Genomic DNA, 12,822 nt, shown 5'->3' with positions numbered 1-12,822 from the left:
TTGATGACTATCAAAAAGTAATAACAACATAACCTCAAAATAACATCAGTCTGTTCATTACCACAAATTTACAGTACGGGTAAGTTCATTAAAACCAAAAGAGGATTATTGGCCAAATACATAATGTAAAAACTGAAAGAACTGAAGAGATAAACAGACAATTGAATGTATAATTGGAGACTTTGATACTCCACTTTGAATAATAGAACATCTAGATAGAAGATCAACAGAGAAATAGAAGACTTGAACAACAGTAGAAGCTAATATATCTAACAGGTATCCATAGAGAACATTCATCCAATAACAGTAGATTACATAATCTTCTCAAGTGCACATGGTATATTACCCAGGATAAAAAAAAAATATGTTGGGCCATAAAACAAGTCTGAACAAATTTAAAAGTATGTTCTCTGACTACAGTGGAATAAAATTAGAAATACAGGGAAAAAATTGGGATTCACAAGGGAAAATTAAACAACACACTCCTTTAAAAAAACCTCAATGGGTCAAAGAAGAAGTCACAAGGGAAATTAGAAAATACTTAGCTATAAATGAAAATTAAAACACAACATGCCAAAATTAAAACACAACATTCCCTCTAAGGCATTGCTTACAGGGAAATTTATATAGCTATAAATATATATATTTAAAAATAAGAAAAACCTCAACTAACTTTCTATCTTAAAATACTAGAAAAAGAAGAGCAAACTAAACCTAAGGCAAGCAGAAGGAAATAAATAATAATTAGAGCAAAAAATAAATGAAATAGAGAATAGAAAACAGTAGAGCAAATCAATGAGACTAAAAGTTGGTTCTTTGCAAAGACCAATAAAATTGACAAGTAAAGCTAGCTGACCAAGAAAAAGAGAGAAAGAAAACTCAAATTACTAAAGAGGGGACATCATTACTGACCTCGCAGAAATAAAATGAATTATAAGGAAATACTATGTATGTCAACAAGTCATGTCAACCTAGATGAAACAAAATGGAAAAACTACCAAAATTGACTCAAGAAGAAATAGAATAGAAGCAACCCAAATGTCTATCATTGAGGAACAGAAAAACAAAATGTGCTATATCAATATAATGGAATATTATTTAGTCATAAAAAGGAGCAAAGTACTGATACATGTTACAATGTGGATGAACCCTGAAAACATAATGCTAACTGCTAACTGGCAAAAGCCAGACACAAAAGGTCTCATATTGTGTAGTTCTACTTACATGAAATGTCCACAATAGACCAATCCACAGAGACACAAAATAAATTAGCAGTCAGGAAGGACTGAAAAAAAGGAAATGGGGCATGATTACTAACAGGTACAGAATTTCTTTTGGGGTGATGAAAAAAATTCTGGGAGATGGTAGTGATGGAGCACTGCTCTATAAAGAATATAAGAATGCGGGGCGCCTGGGTGGCTCAGTCGGTTGAGCGTCCGACTTCGGCTCAGGTCATGATCTCGCGGTCCATGAGATCAAGCCCTGCGTCGGGCTCTGTGCTGATGGCTCAGAGCCTGGAGCCTGCTTCCGATTCTGTGTCTCCCTCTCTCTCTGACCCTCCCCTGTTCATGCTCTGTCTCTCTCTGTCTCAAAAATAAATAAACGTTAAAAAATTAAAAAAAAAAAAGAATATAAGAATGCTAAATTGTACACTTTAAAAGAGTGACTTTCTGGGGCACCTGGGTGGCTCAGTCAGTAAAGCATCTGACTTCGGCTCAGGTCACGATCTCACAGTTCCTGAGTTCAAGCCGCGTGTTGGGCTCTGTGCTGACAACTCGGAGCCTGGAGCCTGCTTCAGATTCTGTGTCTCCCTTGCTCTCTGCCCTTCCCCCACTCGCATTCTCTCAATCTCTCTCTCTCTCTCTCTCTCTCTCTCTCTCTCCCTCTCTCAAATATAAATAAACATTTAAAAAGAAAAAAAAATTTAATATGAAATTTATTGTCAAATTGGTTTCCGTACAACACCCAGGGCTCATCCCAACAGGTGCCCTCCTCAATGCCCATCACCCACTTTCCCCTCCCTCCCACCCCCCATCAACCCTCAGTTTATTTTCAGTTTAAAAAGAAAAAAATTTTAAAGAGTGAGTTTTGGGGAGCCTGGGTGGCTCAGTCCATTAAGCAACCGACTCTTGATTTCAGTTCAGGTCATGACCCCAGGGTCATGGGATTGAGCCCAGCATCAGGCTCTGTGCTGAGTGCACAGAGCCTGCTTGGGATTCTCTCTCTCCCTTTCTCTCTCTGCCCCTCCTCTGCTCACATGCGCTCTCTCTCAAAATGAACAAACTTTTTAAAAAATGACACACATTTGAAATAGTGCCATAGTTAAAATATTAATGAAGTCTCGCTATATGCAGAAAATAGAAGCAATGCAATCCCCACACCACCCCCAATTTGAAAAATCTGCCAAGAATTTCATAATTTCAAAACCAGCAGCCCAGGTGAATTGTATACTATACTTATGTAGTTGCCAAATTGGGCATCCTTCAGCTGGCAAAAAGAAAAACTATAGCTTTTATATGCTTCGGGAAATTTCTCCAAGTTAGATTTTTCACGTGTCCACTTTACATTCACTTGTTATTTTAATGTAATATCATCTCTAGTGTAATATCATAACACTGTCCTTTAAATACTTTGTTAGGTAATATTTTGTTAGGTAATAATTCTGATTACAGAGCTATGAAAGGTGCCCCCTAAATGTTGCGAGATGATAAAAACCTCATGAGGAAGGCCCATCATCATGATATAGCAAGCTGACAATTTAGAAGGGTACACTCTGCTGAAGAGTATAAATCACGCTAAGAGATTTTTAGAAATAAGCATTAAAGCAAATGTACAGTGACATCAGTTAACTCAGAAATGGATAAGTTTTGAATTGTATAAAAGTTCTAAACATGTGTCCCCCTCATAAAGAGAATTGGCCTTGAAATTCCTTCGAAATTTTCATCTCTGCTCTAGGTCTTAATAGTTGTGAGAGATGCCTGGCAAGCGGCTTAACTCTCACAGCCTCAGTTTTCTCATTGAGAAATGGGGATGATAATAGGATTTGGTTCACAGGAGTTCTCCTGAGGATTAAATGAGCTAATTCACATAAAGTGCTTTTTGAAGTGACTGGTACAGAATATCAAGAGAGGTTCATGGTAATAGTAGTGGTAGTTTTGTTGTGGTTATTTCATTTTATTTTTTTTAATGTTTTTATTTATTTTTGAGACAGAGAGAGGCAGAACATGTGCAGGGGAGGGGCAGAGACAGAGGGAGACACAGAATCCGAAGCAGGCTCTAGACTCTGAGCTGTCAGCACAGAGCCCGACGTGGGCTCGAACTCACAGACTGTGAGATCATGACCTGAGCTGAAGTCGGACGCTCAACCGACTGAGCCACCCAGGTGCCCCTGTTGTGGTTATTTCAAAACGTTAGATGGCTTATTGCTCCCTCAGACCTGATATAGTTGCCTTACCTAGGAGCTAAAACCATCAATGTCAATAAAAATCAGAACAGTGGTATCCTATTAGGAAAAGGTGGTTGAGGATTGACTATAATGTCAAGCAAGAAGGAACTTTCTGGGGCAGTAGAAATCTGTATCTTTATTGGTGTGTTGGTTGTCAAATTTCATTGAATTATACTGTTAAGATTTACACATTTCACTACATGTAAACTTTCAATTCAGTTTTTAAAAATTAGCATGTTAAGCTAATGACTGCCCTGTTGAACAAAGGCACCACTTCCTAATGTTTAACAGGTGAGAGACAGAAATCATTTTTGAGGCCATGCAAACAGGGGAAACTGGTTTTTCTTCCTAGCCTAAGACTACAAAGTTCCACAGATGTGAGATGGGTAGAAGACAAAGAAAATGAGAAGCAATGTAGTAGCTTCAAGCTCCACACCAGCTTCCCTATATGTAGGTTTATGGCAGAGGGGGAAGGCAACAAAATGCCGACCGAAATTTGAGGGACTCAAGAATAAGACAAGTGTACCACCTCTAGTCTGGCATTTGACAGTAGTATCCCATAGATGTCCCCTGTACCAGTGGACAGGGGCATGCAGTAAAAAGGGCAGCATGCTACATCTGGGCAAGGAGGCAGGGAGAATGCTTGGGTTTCCAGAATCTCCCCTGTACATCCCCTGAATGCCCAGCCTGGTCAAGGAAGAGACAACAACAGTAACAATACATTTGAAGGCTTACTATGTTCCAAATACTTTCCTAAGTGCTTTATATGTATCATCTCAGTGAATCGTCTCAGAAATCCTATGTAAGTCTTAGATACTATTATTATTCCCTTTTCACTGATCAAGAAACCAAGGCCAGGGTGGTGAAAAGGCTTGATCAAGGACATACAACTAATAAGTAGTAGAACCTGGCAGGGTGTATGCAGATCCCTCTATCCTCCAACTTTTCTTCTTCAAAACTGTTTTTTCTCCTCTGAATCGTATTAGAATCAGCTAGTTAGTCTACAAAACAAAGCCTGCCAGGACTAGGGCTGCATTGACTCTATATAAATCAATTTGCAGAGAACTGACGTCATAATAATACTGAATCTTTGAATTCATGAATATAGTTTATTTCTCCATTTATTTACATCTTCTTTAATTTCTCTGAAATTTTACACTGTTTAAAGTTTTCAGTGTACAGGTCTTGCACATATTTAGTTGAATTTATCCCTTAGTATTTCATATCTATTGATGCTACTATATGCGATTTATTTACATTTTCAATTTCAATTGCTTATTGCTACTATATATAAATACAATTAAAGCTTTTTATTGAAATATAATTCACATACCATAATATTCACATCCCATAATGTACCATAATATTCACCCTTTTAAAGAATGTAGTTCAGTGGTTTTAGTATATTCACAAGGTGGTGCAGTCATTATCACTATCTAATTCCATAACATCTACATCACTCCAAAAAGAAACTCTATACTCAGGGTGCCTGGGTAGCTCAGTCAGTTAAGCATCTGACTCTTGATCTCAGCTCAGGTCTTGATATTGGGGTTTTGAGCTCAAGCCCATGTTGAGTTTTGCACTGGTCATGGAGCCTACATAAAAAAAAAAAAAAAAGAAACTCCATACTTATTATCAGTCGCTCCCCATTCCCACCCTCCCAGCCCCTGGCAACCACTAATCTGCTTCTATTTCTATGAATTTATCCATAGAATTAATTTTTATGTAATGACCTTATATCATGAGACCTTGCTAAACTCACTTATTATTTCTAAAGTGTTTTTGTAGATTCCTCTGGATTTTCTACATATATGTTCATGTTGTCTGAGTGACTGGATATACAAACAGACAAAAGCCAGACCATATATAACAACAGAACTCTGACCCACAACCCCTGCAGCAACCACTCTAGGAAGCCAAATTACAACCTCTGAAGCAATCAACCCAGAATGGTCAGAACTCGATCAGTGACAGCCAACTTCCCTATTTCTTTTATCTTGCGTCTAACTCAAGACCAACAAGAAAAAGATAAATATGCTCCCCAAACCATCACATAAGATGCCGACTTCTGGTTAACCCATCTCTAGCTTCCCCATGCCAAGAGCCTTCAATCAGTGCATGCTGAAAGCTTTCCCTTTTTTTCATTAGAAAACTTTCCTGGCCCCTGCCTGACTCTTAGTCTCTCCCAAAGTCAAGTGTTTGTGGCTATCTGCTATAGCAAATTCTGAATAAATAGCCTATTTTCACTTGAGTGGTCTTCATTTGTGAATTAAGACAGTTTTACTTCTTTTTTTTTTTTTTTTGCTTGTTTGTTTACACTAGGACAATTTTAACCCTCCATTACCCTATCCTGCAGTAACATCCGGCTTTATATGGATTAAAACTGCATTTGCCAAGAACTGTGAACATTTAGAATCTTTACATGAAGTCACATGGTTGATACAGGCACATAGACATCTTCCAACACTAACAGAATACATATACAACACGTACCAAATGGTCTTGATGGATAAATTTGCTTCATCAGATACTCATATTCAGTAAAATTCACAGTTAATGCAGAATTTCATTTTCTTAATTTGCATCTTTATTACATACTTTTTCTAAGATTTTAATTATTTAAAAAAACCACTCATTCATTCAAGGTTGTAATTTGCAGGGCAATAAACAATGGGTTCTAAATTTCTTAAAGGTGTCTATAACAATTTAAAATACCAGGAGTCTTCTTTTCTATTTGTAGCACCTGACTTAAGACCCTTATAAAAACAAAGTTTAAATTCATTTAGTGCATTCATTAAAATTCATTGTCACTGTTTCTCTTGAGAAAGACTCATTTCAATTGTTATTTCCCAGACTACCTATATATATAGAGACAGCATGGGTGTATATTCTTTTCAATTGGGTAGAATTTTACTCTCAGAATTTATAGCTAGAACAAGAACTTGCAGCATCTTTGAATGGTCTTTCACTCAAAACAATGGTGATAATAGTGCATAAAACAGATTTGGGATCCGACCCCCTACTTAACATCATCAAACATGTTTCCAAAGTATCCTTGGAAAATATTTAAAAATATATGAAAATTCTACCATATGGTACACCATCATTCTCTAACCATTTCCCAATTGTTCATTTATATCAGTTGCAATTTCTTTATAAGTAACATTGTGATGAACACCCTCACCCACAGTTCTAAGCAAGTGTGGGTGACATCTCTCTTTAGGATAAAGTCAACTAAGTGGCTTACTGGGTTAGACTACAGATGGTTTTAAGGCTTTAGTATACTTTACCAAATAATCTCCAGAACTGAACAACTCCTACCAACGTTAAGTTAATGTGACCACAAAGTGGACTTGTTTGGTAACAATGAAGTAAATTCAACCACAAATCTATTAGATGCCCAAGCATCTCAAAACTATCACACCAAAGAAGCAAGGAGATAATCATTAATGGTGATGAAGCCAAAATTCAAATTCTTTAAAACATTACTCAGCTTTAAATCATGATTTCATTAAATCATGACTATTTTTAAGAAAATTAACTCATTAAATCATGATTATTTTAAGATAGTAAACAGAAAGGCTTTGCACAAAAAAATCTAGTGTTTTTCAAAAATAAAAAGTTAAAAAGAGAAACAGAAAAGTCATTACCAAATGACCAAAAATTTTTATTTGACTAAATTCTATTTCATGCATAAGCATGACAGTCTCCCCTGTTTATTAGACTTTGGCAATTAAAAAAAAAAAAAACAAACAAGCAGCCTTATACAGAACAGAACGGTGAAAATGCCAAGGGTGAGGGTAGTCTACAGTTTTACTGTAGGATAAATATACATTTTTTTAAAAGGCCTCTCTCCCTTTGGCCATATCAACTCTCAGTTCAAATCATTAAATAGAGAGAAATTTTCTTTTTTTTTTTAGTTTTTTTAAAATGTGTATTTATTTTTGAGACAGAGAGAGACAGAGCATGAACAGGGGAGGGTCAGAGAGAGAGGGAGACACAGAATCCGAAGCAGGCTCCAGGCTCTGAGCTGTCAGCACAGAGCCCGACGTGGGGCTCGAACTCACAGACCGTGAGATCATGACCTGAGCCGAAGTCAGACGCTTAACCGATTGAGCCACCCAGGTGCCCCTAGAAAGAAATTTTCAAAATCACTTCTTTACTTCTCCAACATCTTTGATGCTATCATCATCCACCTCTGGCCATTTTTCCTGAATGACATCAATTATGTCATCTGTAAAGTCTCCCTGAATGATGATTTCATCCTCTCCTGTTACTGAGGCACCACAGGAGAATTTTTGAGCAAAAAATCTTTGTGCTTCTTTTAGATCAATTTCACAGTTGCAAGGCCACATACTCTGGTTACACATTTCTTCTTTGCTCTGGGAATTTTGGCTATCATAACCTTCTGTGGTACAGTCTTTTTTTTTTTGCTTTATTTTACCCCTTCCACCTCTCTTCTGCTTTTCTTCTTTTCTTCTTCCCCTGCTGTGCCTTGACCCTCACTGCCTCCAGCTTCTTGTTTGGGCGAATTTTGTACAATAAGTTTTGCAAACTCACTTGGAAAATTCTTCTCTAACCACTGTCGACATTTAGTGACATCAGGCATATATTCACAGTACTCTGTTAGTAATGAACAGACTCCACAGTAAAGGACTCAAAGTGGGTAGTCTTCATGTAACTTGGTATTGCCCCTCGGCTCTCCTTTGCAATCATGCCCGCTGGATTCAGAAATATCAGCAGCCATCTCACAAAATGCCAGCTGAAGCAATATATGCAACTCCTCTTCCCCGACCAGGGCCACCTGAAAGACCGTCTCAAGGCAGTTTTACTTCTTTATTTCCAATCTGCAACCTTTTTATTTTTCTTTGCCTTGCTTTATTACTCTGGATAGGACCTCAAGTATAATGCTTAACAAAAGTGGTGAAAGCAGGCATCTTTACCTGGTTCCTCCTCTTAAAATATTAAGGTATTAAAAAAAATTTTTTTTAATGTTTTATTTATTTTTGAGAGAGAGAGAGAATGTAAGCAGGGGAGGGGCAGAGAGAGGTGAAGACAAAGAATGTGAAGCAGGCTCCAGGCTCTGAGCTGTCAGCACAGAGCCGGATGGCGAGGCTCAAACCCATGAACCGAGGGAGCATGACCTGAACCGAAGCTAGATGTTCAACTGGCTGAGCCATCCAAGCACCCCAAAATATTAAGGTATTTTTTTTAACTTTTTTTTTTTAAGAGAGAGAGGGAGCATGAGCATACACATGAGCAGGGGAGAGGGTCAGAGGGAAAGAGAGAGAAAATCTTAAGCAGGTTCCATGACCAGGGGGAGCCTGACTTGGTGTTCCATCTCATGACCATGAGATCATGACCTGAGCCAAAACCAAGAGTTGGACACTTAATGGACTGAGCCACCCAGGTGCCCCTAAGGTATTTTAAATTAAATTAAATTGTTATAGTATTTATATATATTTAAAAGTATGGGATAATAGTTCAATTTTTAAATATCAATATATGCAGTATGCTAATAAATCTTTTATAACGATTTAAATTTATGATGAAAAGTTTAAATGTCAATTAAAAATTGAGCAAGGAGTTACATAGATGTTCAAAATTCTTTTATAGAGCAATGAGCAAAGTTTGAAGCAGTCTCCAGTAAAGGCCATCACTGAATCTGGGGGAGTTGGACAATGTCCACGTTTGTTAGCACAGGCTGACCAAGATTACTGGGGTCCAACCTCAGTTGGCAAGGAGTTGTCTTCCATTATGCAGAATGAGGATGCAGAGTCAGAAATTGAAGAGGTACTAAAAATAAATAAAATTACATTTTATGCACACCTGAGATTATGAATGAAATTTAAATTCACATTATGATTATAATAATTATTATAATTATAATTAGCACAGAGCCTTCTAAAACAGATGCAGTGCTTTGAAAACCTCCTGCTGGTGGGGAAAATCATAAATAAGAAAGAATCTTTCTTTAGTTGGCACAATTCCTTCTCTCCCTGGGCATCACCTTACTAACTAGAACTGAAGAGCCATATTTGCAATGCTAATACCTGGCCCTGGGGAATGGCCTACAGTTACCCATCTTGCCTATTTACAATTTCTAACTTCCCAAACAAAAAGCTGCCCAAGTGTCAGCAGCAGCTCCCATTAACCAAAAAGCAAGGGTCTCCTAAAGAGAAGAGCAATGGACACAGGTGGGCACCAACTTAGTTGGAAGTCATATCTGCCTACCAGTTGCAGAAATCCACCTGAAATAGTCAGGGACAAAGCAGGAAGTGTCCAGTCCTGATCTTCCCCCAGGAAAACATATCTTATCAAAACAAGGCATATTCTGCACACTTGAAGCACTGGGTAGAGTCCCCCAGCCCCCAGGGAGCTGGAGAAGGGATTTGGAACAAAATCCAAGAACCCTCCAGAATACCCAGGGGATCCAGATCCTGGAACTGCTCAAGCATGGAACTGGGCCAGAGGAGATGCTGTTCAGTTATAAAAACTGACTCTTTCAGCATCTTAGTCCTTCCCCTGGTTGGAAGCATCCCAGACTGTGCATTTCCAACCCTGACAAAAAGCAGGGTTAAGGGTGGGGGGGGGGGACTATACCCCCTAACTAACTCTGCATTGGCTCCAGATTAGGCTGAGTAGTCTGCAGAGGAAAAAACTGAAGCGAAAGGTGAGAGCAACTTGAAGTTTCTCCAGCCTCAGAGACAGTGGATATGGGGAAATCAGAACAAGACATGGGCAACTGGTAAGGTAATCCTCCCCATCTTTTGTCAAGCAACTGCAGTAAAAGAAATGTCAATAGAAGCACCTAAAAGAGGCAAAGCATTGCAGTGCCCATGGTAATAATATGGTTGTCCCCAGTTCTCATTCTAGATACTAAAGAATATACCCCATCCAGCAACAAGTCCAAATTCTTTCCTGGCAACAAGATGTGATATACAGGGGCATCTGGGTGGCTCAGTAGGTTAAGTGTCCAACTTTGGCTCAGGTCATGATCTCACAGCTTGTGAGTTCGAGCCCTGCATCAGGCTCTGTGCTGATAGCTCAGAGCCTAGAGCCTGCTTGGGACTCTATGTCTCCCTCTCTCTCTGCCCCTCCCCTGCTTACGCTCTGTCTGTCTGTCTGTCTCTCTCAAAAATAAGTATTAAAAAAAAAGATGTGATAAACAGATTCAGCACTCACAATAGGCTAAAAGGGTACGTCAAAAATTAAGATGAACACTCAACCTAGAATGACAAAACACTTGAGGAAAACTAACATCAAAAATCACACACACACACACACACACACACACACACACACACACACCCCACAAAAGAGAGAAGTAACACCTAAGAAAATAGCATAGACCAGACAGAAGATGACTTGGTTCTTCTCTCCTCTGAGTGAGGGGGAGGAAACTGGCTCCGGGTTTCTTACACCTAGGCCCCAGCTTTGAAATTCGCAAGCCAAGAATTTGCCTCTTTTGTATTCTGGTTCTATTGGGACAACCTCCCTTAAGGCAGAGGATGACTCAGAGTCTAGTCATCTGAATAGAGAGTTACATACTGGATGAAAACACACGGGTTTAAGTATCAAAATATTTTCCCAGCACACCAAACAAAAGATTATGTTATGTATGTTACAATGTTAATGTAACAAAGGGTAGAATTCAAGAGGAAAGCACTAAAAGAGACAAGTAGTGGTGTTTCATATCAATAAAAGAACAATTAACAAAAAGTATTGAATTTTTATGTATCTCACATCAGAGTTTATGAATATGTAAAGCAAAATCTAATATAAATGTCAGACTTCCGAGTTAAGATGAATTTTCTCCCTTAATACCTAATGAAATGAGCATAAATGGTATACACACACGTCATCAACATTAGCCAAACTAGACCGGTGGCCAAGAAAATAACCTGAAGAGTCTGAAGCAAATGGAGAGATCCAACTAGCTTAGCTCCCAGTAGCATTCCTGGTGAATTAATAAGATCCTGAAGACTCTTGCTAATGCCATCAAACCCGCAGTGATCCAACTCGAATAATAATCCATATCTCTTACCTCTTCTAAGAAGTAGCACCTATGGCTCCTAGAGAAGAATGGGGAAGGTAAATAATGGGACTGACTTTCAAACAAAAGGGAAAATTTCAGAACTACCCACTGAACTGGGAGAATGTCCCAAAAAAGAGGAAATCCAAATGGACGATAAACTTTGACAAGATTGCTTTAAATAAAGTCCGCTGATCAAAGGCCTCCAGGAACATATCCATAATAAAAAAGTTAGATTTACCTTCCCACAGCAAGGGAGAAAATACTCCAGAGGAACCTGTAGAGGCCTCAGCAAGAGAACCTTGGAAGGAGTTTCTCATACTATTTGGACTTGTACTAGATTATTCCCTGAAAAGTCAAAGAAGTAAGGACCAGTTATGGATTGAAGGTTGTCAAAAAGTTGGGGAAATTTAGTGGCTGGATAGCTGAACAATTTTTATCTGGAGGTAGGAGGATTAAAGCAAGGCCCTGTTGTCATTGGTAAAGGAGCAGCTGTCATTCAGTTAAGTCAGAAGTAGAGGATATTTTATTGTTTTTATGTCTTGTTCTAAAAATGGTCACGGAGTGGCCTTGTGTACATCTTACTTATATTCTAGTGAATTTGTTTATGTTCTTTTGAGAGCATAATGGCCTGGCTGCTAGCTGCCAGTAAGGAAGCTTTACACTTTCTCAAGATAATCTAGTGATGAGGTTCGTGAGCAAATGGCGAAGAAAGGATTCTTGAGACATCTTTGGTGTGAAAAAGTGATTTTATTAAATCACGGGGACAGGACCCGTGGGCAGAAAGAGCTGCACAACTGGGGCTGTGAGGAGTGAAAGATTATATATTTTTAGGTTTGTGGAGGGAGGGAGATAGAGATAAAGTAAGTTTCTAAGGAATTGGGAAGCAAGGCTTTCAGGACCTTGAGGGGCGGGCTGTTAAGATAAGGTTACTTTTAGTCTTTAATAAAAACAAAAACATTAAGGCACTAAGGCAGCCATGACTTGCTTGAGGAAGGTCACGTTCTGTATGTTTCAAGTGTCTATCAGTGAGCTGCAAGCTGTAAGGAGATTTAATTCAAGCTGCATTTCTCTTGCCTTTGTTTTCCTCATCACTAGTAGTAAGGTAAATACAAATTATAGCAACAAATATCTTTTCTCATGCATGAGATTGACAAAAGTAAAAAAAGTGATAATATCTGGTGCTAAGGGAAATGTAAGGAACTAGGTTTTCTCATACATTATATAATATGAATTTTTGTAGCTTTTATTATTATTATTATGAATTTCAACCATATATAAAAGAAGACAACGGTATAATGAATTCCCATTATATCAGCTTCAGTCCACTTCTCTCCCTCTA

At 38.4% G+C, this 12,822-nt stretch overlaps 1 pseudogene; it reads right to left on the bottom strand.

The window, feature by feature from the left end:
• Nucleotides 1-7,596: 7,596 nt before the first annotated feature.
• On the bottom strand, nt 7,597-8,192 carry LOC124506823 (density-regulated protein-like; annotated as a pseudogene).
• Nucleotides 8,193-12,822: the final 4,630 nt, after the last annotated feature.

Source organism: Lynx rufus, unplaced genomic scaffold, assembly GCF_022079265.1.
Source record: "Lynx rufus isolate CCGP_SWC_20201006 ecotype Redwood Valley unplaced genomic scaffold, mLynRuf1.p SCAF_1, whole genome shotgun sequence".
NCBI classification, from domain to species: Eukaryota; Metazoa; Chordata; class Mammalia; order Carnivora; family Felidae; genus Lynx; species Lynx rufus.
Note: the sequence above shows the minus strand (reverse complement) of the source record. Positions and strands in the feature narration are given on the sequence as shown.